The following is a 10,026-nucleotide window of genomic DNA, read 5'->3' on the forward strand; positions in this document are numbered from 1 at the left end:
TGATCCCTTTCCCCAAATTAGGATGTGTGCATGCAGAAGAAATCAGAGTAGGTCTGTGCTGAGAGAAAAATAAGAGGGCAGAAGTAGTCAAAGCTAAAAAACAATGAGGCCTTTGTTTCCACTTTATGGATTATAGGTAGACTGGCATAGGAATGGAAGAATAAGTTTTTCACTTAACCCCTTTATAATTTCATAAAGCTTTACATTGCCATTCCCCAACTATTTTTGCTACAATTTTTATTGTTTTGCATTTTGTATATAACTTGCTGACTACAACCCAATACAGCAGATTTCTTTAAAATGTTCCTACCATGTATTAGGCACTGCATTTCGGTGCTAAGGTTACAAAAATAAAATTCAGAGAAGATACTTGCCTTCTTCAATAAATTTACATTATGCTGCAGTGGGAGAGATAGATATAATACGTAAAGTATATTACAAGATGTAAAGATAAATGTATTTTGTCCCAAAAGATTTAGTGTCATTTTAAGTTTTAATTTGAATGAAGTTTATGTGTAATTGCACCAAGACTTTTGGGACAGGCTTTATATGAATGATTTTTTGAGGTGAAGGGCGAAAGCACTTAAGGGGCTAAGTGAGGGAGCTCAAGAATTTATTCTTTTAGGATGTCATACCTAAGCTGAGCCTTGAAGAAAGCTAAAGATTCTAAGAGACAGAAGTGAAAAGGGCCATTTTGGGGGGTTGGGGGAGTAGTGGGAGGGAGAGAAAATTTGGAACCCAAAAACTTGTGGAACTGAGTGTTGTAAACTAAAAATAAAAAATAAATTAGAAAAAGAAGTGAAGAGGGATTTCATTCCAGATATAGGGAATAGTCTATAAAGCATGGGGAATGGAGGTAGAGAGCCAAGTTCGAGGAAGATTAAGGAGGATCATTTGGATAAAATGCAGAGTACATGAAAAAGAGTAATATCAAAAAGACTGGAAAGGTAACCTGGCATCATATTAGGAAGGGCTTTAATTGTTAAAGTAAAAAGAAAGTTTTTATTTTTGTTTTTCTGCTAGAAAGAATTGTGAGCTACTGAAGTTTCTTTAGCATGGTAGTTATGTAGTCGAATTGGTGCTTTAATTTTTCTAATACATGGTAGTTAAATTGGAGATGGAAAGACCAGAAGCCCATAATCCTTTCAGGATCCTATTACTATGATTTAAGACAACAGGAGATGAACATCTAATGAATTCTGTATCAGTGAAGAAGAGGGGAAGAAAGCAAGATTCTTTAAAATGGCTGCATATGAAAAATGAGGAAAAGCAGATAATTAGGGATTACCGTAAGAGGGTAAACTGAGTAACTGAAAGGTTAAGAAATAAGGAATTTGGAGTTGGAATTGAGAAAGTTTCAGCAGCCAAAAATATAATGACCTCTGCTTAGGACATGGTGAGTTTGAGATACTTAAGGAACATCCCAGTCAAGATCTATATTTGGCAGTTGATGTTATGGGACTAAAGCTCAGAACTGAGACTAGAGAGAAATATTTAGATTTGAGGGTCATCATCATAAAGATGATTCTTAATCCTAATGGAGGAGAGTGAGAGAGAGGGAGAAAGACAGACAAAGACAGAGACAGATAGGGAGGGCCAGAAGAAAAAATGAATCTAGTATAAAGACATAGGATACATATGCAAACTCTCTCTCTCTGTCTGTCTCTGTCTCTGTCTCTGTCTCTGTCTCTGTCTCTGTCTCTGTCTCTGTCTCTCTCTCTCTCTCTCTCTCTCTCTCACACACACACACACACACACACACACACACACACACACACACACACACATTTACTGCCTGTGCAACCTTTGATAAATTATTGAACTTAGTTGGGACTCATTTTTCTCATTTATAAAATGACAGGTTTGGACTAGATCTTTACTTGAACACCTTTTCTTAAGTTCCTTCCAGGTCTAGTTGGATGTTTCTATGATTCTGTGACATGGATGATGATCCAGCAAAGGAAACTACAAAGTATTGTCAGACAAGTTAGGGAAAAAATTAGAAAAGGAGGGGGTCTCCAGATCCCAGAGCTTTTATCCAGGGAGAGGGAGTGGACACAGGGTCAGGTAAAAAGGTCATAGTTCACAGGCAGCTATTAAGAGAGTAGTTGTACCTTTGGAGAAGGAATTTTGAATTTAATTGGTGATGATAAAAGTCAGATTGCCAGGGACTAAGGATTGAGTAGGAGGAGAAGAAATAGAGACAACAAGAAAAGATAAATTTCTTTCCTAAGCGTTTAACTGTGAAAGGGAGGAGAAATATAGGATGATATGTGAAAAGATCAAGTCAAGTGAAAATATTTTAAACTTTGGGGGGCTCCTGGAAATATTTGCAAAAAACAGGGAGAAACCAGTAATAAGTCAGATATTGAAGAATAAGGAGAGAGGGGTCATTAAAATGGAGCTTCCAAAAGAGACAAGAGGAGATGGAATCAATGATATATGTGCAGAAAGTTTGTCCTTGTCAAGGATAAGAGTTATTTCTTCATCAAAGACTGGAATAAAGGAGGAGAGAAAGGCAAATGGTGTCAAAGGAGTTTCAAGGCGTAGAATAAGAAGAAAAGGGATCTCATAAGATACTGCTTTTATTTACTTGGTAACACATGACAGGAAGTCCTCTTCTGAGGACATTTTTACTGTCATCTTACTCCCAGGTCACACTATTAACTCATTTGAAATTTAAAATTCATTAAAACTAGGGTTTTTTTTACATTAAATGATTTCTAGAAAGTTTTCTTTCACCTTGTATTAATATAGTTAATAATTTGAACACAGAATTCCAAGGAGAGAGAAAAACTTAAGAATTAGGAAAGTTGGATTCTGTTATGAATTCTGCCATCATCTCACTCCATGGACTTTTAGGAGGTGTTGAAATGTACCAGTCTTCTTCCCTAGAGAATGGAAATAGCCCTATTTGTTTTCTACTTATTTGTCAAGAGTTGGTTCTAGAATTCATGAGTTATGATTTACAAAGTGAGTTGAGTGCTTAAATGGAGGTAATAATATGTAAGCTAAAATCCTCAAGAATTAGTATTCAAATCAGTATCACCTTTCCACCACCTTCTTGCTTCTTTGTATAAAGAAAGTTTATAACTCATTACTTTCTTCAGATTTCTCCAGCTGTGAATTTGAAGCAAGACTAGTTTTTATCTAGCATATCTTAGACAAGCAGACTGTACCACTGAAACAGCAAATTGGCTTTTCTGCTACTTATTTATGCAGATTGTAGAAATAAAATTCCCTCTTTTTTATCAAAAGACTATTACCTGCTGTTTAAGCTAGTGTTCTCCTCACCACCACAACCACCTTTATGCAATGAGAAGGGATTATTGCAAACAGCTGCTGTTTTGTCTGTGGAAAATAATTTAGTAACTGGTAATTTGTTTCTTTATGAATAATTTGAGCCCATAATTCATCTTACTTATACAATTGATGAGGCATTCTTCAAATAAAAACTCCTCACTCCAGAACATTTCAGTAATGCCATTAATACAGTTATGACTTCAAAATGTGAATATGTTTGTAAGATCTATTTTTATTTCTTTTTTTAAATGTTGTGTTGAAATGTAAAGTAGGGGTTTAAAAGAAAAGGAAACATAACATGTAACAGATGATTAGATTAAATCATTTTACTAACTACATTTAACATTTCACCCAATTCCAAAGCAAAGTTTAAGTAAAACTTTTAAATTTAAGGGAAAATTAGTTATTTTGTTTTTTTTCTTGTATTAGCACTTTTATTTCAAAATATTGTGCCTAAAATATGCAATATTACATATTTGGATGGCATTTTATTCACACCTACTAACCCATACCTACATTTGGCAGATTTCAGTTCTAAGAGAGTAATGAGTACTTAAGTGCCATATGAATCACTCTTTTTAGTAGAATATTGAGTTAAATAGCATGCCACATACCATATTATTAACAAATAACAGACACAATTATCTTAGGTGATATACAAAGGTATTATTGGAGCACTAACACATTAACAAAGACATAAACCACCCTCTGCCCTTTTATAGAACAGGTTAACAAATTTTAGATCTCATTTAATTTGCTTGGCTAATCTTCTTATCCCTATGCATGGGTATACTTCTAAGGCTCTATCCTATGCCTTCCTCTCTTCTTTCTGTACCTATTATGCACTTGTTAACTTGTTTATGTCCCACAGAACCAATGTGTCCTAATGGATTTGGACAAGGGTTTGAATCCATCTATATAACAATAGTTGTGATACTGGATAGGTCATTTAACATTTCTCTACCTTATTTTCTTTCCCTAGGAAATATAAAATAACAGAAGCTAATTCGTAGGATCAAAGACCTATACCTGTAAATGACATTAGAATTCATCTACTCATAGGATCATAGATTTAGAGTAATAAGGGACCATAGAGGCCATTGTTTTCAATCTTCTCACTGTCCAGGAGCCATGATAGAGGAGTAAAGTGTAAGTGCTCTCACCCCACCCCTTCTTCACCTTGAAAAACCCAGATAATATTGCCCCAGGAAAAATCCTGAAATAGGGGACTCAGAAGAAGGGGAACAGGAATATTTTAGCTTGGGAACCTAGGGAGATGGGTCTCTTTGGCTGTGGCTGAAAGGGATAACTACAGAACAAGAGGTGTCCCAGTAAGCCTCATATCAGGAGACCAGTGGGAGTTCCTGAGCCCCCAAAAGGTGGAGCTGTCAGGTGCCAACACTAGGACCTGAAGCATGCCTTCACATAGCCAGGGAATTGGCAGAAAAAGCACAGATGTTGGCTGGTGTTACCCTAGTGCTAGGGGAAGAGGAAACTTCTAGCAGCCAGATTACCCCTCCCCTACACTGCACACTGCAAGCTTCAGTGTAATCCTGGGAAAACTCAGAAAGACTTCACCAGCCTCGATCCTTGGCACACACCAGCCAGCTTCAGCTCAGCACCAGGTGAGCTGCAGTATTATATAGCTTCCATGACAAAATCAGAGGACACAGCACACAAAGCCAGTAACCAGGCCCCTAGCTCTCAATGCAAGAAGCTTGCGACAGAGCCCCCCTGTGCCCCAGAAACAGAGATCCACTTTAAAAGCTAGGAAAAAGGCAAACACCACGAATAAGAAGCAAACTAGAAAATAAAGACCATAGAATCTTACTTTGGGGACAGGGAAGATCAAAATGTGAACTCAGAAGTGGACAGCACTGGCACTATATGCACATCTGAAATCTCAAAAAGTAATATGAAATGGTCTTAAGTCAAAAAAGAATTCTTGGAAGAGTTCAAGGAGGATTTTAAAAGCCAAATTAGAGAGGTAAAAGAAAAATTAACCAATTCTTTTAAAAATACAATGGAAAAAATGGAAAAAAAAATATTCAATAATGTGTGTGAATCTTTAAAAAGTAAAATTGGTGAAATGGATAAGTGGCTACAGAACCTGAACGGAGAAAATAACTCCTTGAAAAGTATAATTGGCCAAATGAAAAATGAGATTACAGAAGCTAACTGAAGAAAATAATTTGTTAAACATTAGAATTGGACCAGTAGAAGCTAATGACTCTGAGGCATCAAGAATCAGCCAAACTAAATCTAAAGAATGAAAAATTAGAAGGAAATGCAAAATATCTCATGGGAAAAAAACACAACTGACCTGGAAAACAGATCCAGAAGAGAAAATCTAAGAATTATTGGTCTACCAGAAAGCCACAATGAAGAAAAGAGCCTGGATAGTATCTTCCAAGAAATCATCAAGGAAAATTTCGCTGGAGTCCTAGAACTAGAAGGTAAAATAGTCATGGAAGGAATCCACCAATCATCTCCTGAAAGAGATCCAAAACTGAAGATGCCAAGGATATTGTAGCCAAATTCCAGAATCATCAGATCAAGGAGAAATTACTGCAAGCAGCTGGAAAGAAAAAATTCAAATATCACAGAACAACAGTAAGGATCATACAGGACCTTGTAGCTTCTTTATTAAAAGAGCAGAGTGGGGGCAGAGCCAAGATGGTGGGTGGAAAGCAGGGACTTGCTGAAGCTCTACCACAAATCCCTCCAAACACCTGTAAAAAATGGCTCTGAACAAATTCTAGAGCTGTGGAATCCACAAAATACCAGAGGCAAAGAGGTCTCCAGCCCAGGAGAGCCTGAATGATGACTAGGAGGACAGACCAGACCTGGAATCAGGTGGCCAGAACAGACCTTAGGGCCATGAATAATTGAGCTGTGGCAGTTACCAGACTTCTCAACCCACAAATGCCAAAGAACACATTACCAGAAAACTGTGGGATTGAGAGTTTTTTTTTTTTTTTGAGGCAGAAGTATAACATTTTTATTCAGACCACAGAGAACCACACCCCATAACAAAATGTTCAGCTCCCACAGCCAGTTAGCCCACTTTATCATAACAGCAAGGAACTTCAAACATGATATCACAACATGGAGGCCCACCATGCCAAAACCTGTCTGACCACCTGCTGCGGTCTTCCAAACAACAAACTCGCAGTACAGCTGAGCCAGCCTGTTCAATTCTAACCATCATGAGAGTTAGCAGCCATAACAGTACACTCTCTCTCTCTCTGTCTCAGCATTTCCTATGACATAACTTCCTTTTCTTGTCAGGAATCTTCTCCCACCACATGTGACTCAGGCTTCCTGTGATATGAGCAGGTCACATGGCCTATTAATGGGTGGTAAAAATATTCAATTCTAAATTGCTACTAAATTCAGCCCCAAGATCTTTCTTATCCATTATATAGGGCAATGGGAATTCTGGGATAACTTGTGTCAACAGAACTTTACATAACAATATCACAGGGACAATGCAAGATAAGTATATCAAACAATGGAATCATTCCCCACTGGAATGAATCAGCTCAAAATCTTGGAGTAACAGGCAAAGGTCTTATCCTCCATAGCTTCTTCCTGCTGAAATTGGACATAAAGCTGTCCCTGCTCCAAGAGATTAAAAGTCCCATTCAAGAGGTCAGGTTTTTTTTGCTTGTCTTTAATTAAATTTATTTAATATATTTAGTTTTCAGCATTGATTTTCACAAGAGTTTGAATTATGAATTTTCTCCCTATTTCTACCCTCCTGCCCACTCCAAGATGTCATATATTGTGGTTGCCCCATTCCCCAGTCAGCCCTCCCTTCTATCACCCCACTCCCCTCCCATTCCCCTTTCCCTTCTTCTCTTGTAGTGCAAGACAAATTTCTATGCCCCATTGCCTGTGTATCTTCTTTCCTAGTTGCATGCAAAAATCTTTTTTTTGTTTGTTTTTGAACTTCTCTTTTTAAAACATTGAGTTCCAAATTCTCTCCTCTCTTCCTTCCCCACCTACCCTCCCTAAGAAGGCAAGCAATTCAACATAGGCCACATGTGTATCATTATGTAAAACCCTTCCACAATACTCAAGTTGTGAAAGACTATGTTTTTCTCCTTCCTAACCTATCCCCCTTTATTGAATTTTCTCCCTTGACCCCATCCCTTTTCAAAAGTGTTTGTTTTTGATTACCTCCTCCCCCTTCTATTGTCCCCCGTTTTTATCTTCTTCCTCCTTCTTTCCCGTGTGGTAAGATACCCAATTGAGTGTGTATGGTATTCCCTCTTCAGGTCAAATCTGATGAGATCAAGATTTACTCATTCCTCCTCACCTGCCCCCTCTTCTCTTCCTACAGAACCGCCTTTTCTTGCCACTTTTATGTGAGATAATTTACCCCATTCTATCTCCCCCTTTCTCCCTCTCTCAATATATTCCTCTCTTATTCCTTAAATTGGTTCTATTTTTTTAGATATCATCCCTTCATATTCAACTCACCCTGTGCCCTCTGTCTAAATATACATATATACACCTACATATATATGTACACACACACATGTATGTATATACATACACACACACACACACACACACACACATATATATATATATATATATATATGCATATTCCTTTCAGCTACTCTGATACTGAGGTCTCATGAATCATACACATCATCGTCCCATGTAGGAATGTAAACAAAAGAGTTCAACTTTAGTAAATCCCTTATGATTTCTCTTTCTTGTTTACCTTTTCATGCTCCTCTTGATTCTTGTGTTTGAAAGTCAAATTTTCTATTCATCTCTGGTCTTTTCACTGAGAAAGCTTGAAAGTCCTCTATTTTATTGAAAATCCGTATTTTGCCTTGGAGCATGATACTCAGTTTTGCTAGGTAGATGATTCTTGGTTTTAATCTTCCATAATATGAATTGGAAATCAAGGGGATATCCCTCAATTGGGAAGTGGCTCAACAAGATGTGGTATATGAATGTAATGGAATACTATTGTGCTATAAGAAATGAATAGCAGACAGACTTCATAATATCCTGGAAAGATTTATATGAACTGATGCTGAGTGTTGGGAGTGGAACTATGAGAATATTGTATACAATTAGAGACACATTGCATCTATGATGACTAACTTTGATAGACTTAGCTCCTCACTGCAATCCAGGGTTCTAAGACAACTCCAAAAAATGCAGGATGGAAAAAGCTATCCACATCTAGAGAAGGATTTATGGAGTCTGAATGCAGATTGAAGGAAATTTTTTGCTCTCTTTTATTTGTATTAATTTATTTGTTTGTTTATTTATTTGTGTTTATTTTTCTTTCTTCTTTCTCATGGTTCATTCCATTTTCTTTACAACTTGACTATTGCGAAAATATGTTTAATGTGAAGGTATATGTAGAACCTGTATCAGATTACCTGCTGTGTTGGTTGGGGAGCGGGGAAGAAAGGGGGAGAAAATCTTGAACTCAAAAACTTGTGGAACTGAATGAAGTAAACTAAAAATGAACTAATTTAATAGGAAAAAATTCCTCTTAACATTTTAGGAACTGAGTCTCGTGAGGTTGAAAACTTGCCCAAGTTCACAAGGCAGTAAATACCCGATATAGAATTTGAAGGTTGGAGCCTGAGATCAAGGTCCAGGAGACAGGTTCCTGGTTAATTCATTTCTGGGTGGGAAGGGCAGCAGCGCAGGCAGAACTCTCGAAGGTGGGGGTGGGGGTATTGCTGCTTAGCGGAGGCAGCGGTGTTGGAGGCATAGGAAATGTCATCTAGGGGCTGCCCAACGGGGGCGGGGCATCCTTGAAGCCAATGGCAGAGGCACGTAGGGCTCCATGTGCTTTCCAAGAGGAGTCATCAGCATCCTCAGTGAAACTGCAGTCAATTATAACCCAGTGCCCCCACCCCCTCGATCCCACTTCTCCAACACCGAGGCCAAAGAGAATGAGGAGGTCGCAATTCAGGAGGCTGTTTGCCCATATGGCAGGAGATGACATGGAAGTCAGTGCCTCTGAGCTCATGACATCTCATACTTGACACCTGACCTGAGGACTGACAGTTTTGGCATCGACACCTGTTGGATCATAGTGGTTGTCATGGATAGTAATACCACTGGCTAACTTGACTTTGAGGAGTTTTAAGTACCTTTGGAACAACATAAAGAAATGGAAGGCCATCTACAGATAGTATGATCTAGACCACTCAGGGACCATTGACAGCAAAAAGCTTCCAAGAGCATTTTCGACTGCAGGCTTCCAGCTCAGGCCAGAGCTATACCAGATGATCAACTCGGCAATACTTGGACGAGGACAGGAATATGGATGTTGACAATTTCATCAGCTGTCTCATGTACTTGGATGCCATGTTCCGCACTTTCAAGTCTCTGGTCAAGGATGGCAATGGTCAGATCTGGGTGAACGTCCAAGAGGGCTGTAGCTGACCATGTACTCCCAAGGTCCATGCGTCTGTCCACCTGACTGGTCATCAGGCCCTCACCACCAACTAGGACAGAAATTGCCAGGAAGCTGCCCTCCCCCTCCCCTGCATTTCTGTCTTTCTCAGCCCAATGTGGAAACCCTCTGGCACAGGCACCACTAGACAATGATGCTGTGTTGTCCCTGGGGTGACTCTCCTACCTCTGACAGTACAAACATGGCCACCACCAAGAAGCCCCAGCTCCCCACTCATCCTCAACCTCCCCCATCCCAGCTCCAGGATATGCCAGCCA

At 38.8% G+C, this 10,026-nt stretch overlaps 1 pseudogene; it reads left to right on the plus strand.

The window, feature by feature from the left end:
• Nucleotides 1-9,133: 9,133 nt before the first annotated feature.
• LOC118842393 lies at nt 9,134-9,738 on the plus strand (annotated as a pseudogene).
• The last annotated feature ends 288 nt before the right edge of the window (nt 9,739-10,026 follow it).

Source organism: Trichosurus vulpecula, chromosome 3, assembly GCF_011100635.1.
Source record: "Trichosurus vulpecula isolate mTriVul1 chromosome 3, mTriVul1.pri, whole genome shotgun sequence".
Lineage (NCBI taxonomy): Eukaryota > Metazoa > Chordata > Mammalia > Diprotodontia > Phalangeridae > Trichosurus > Trichosurus vulpecula.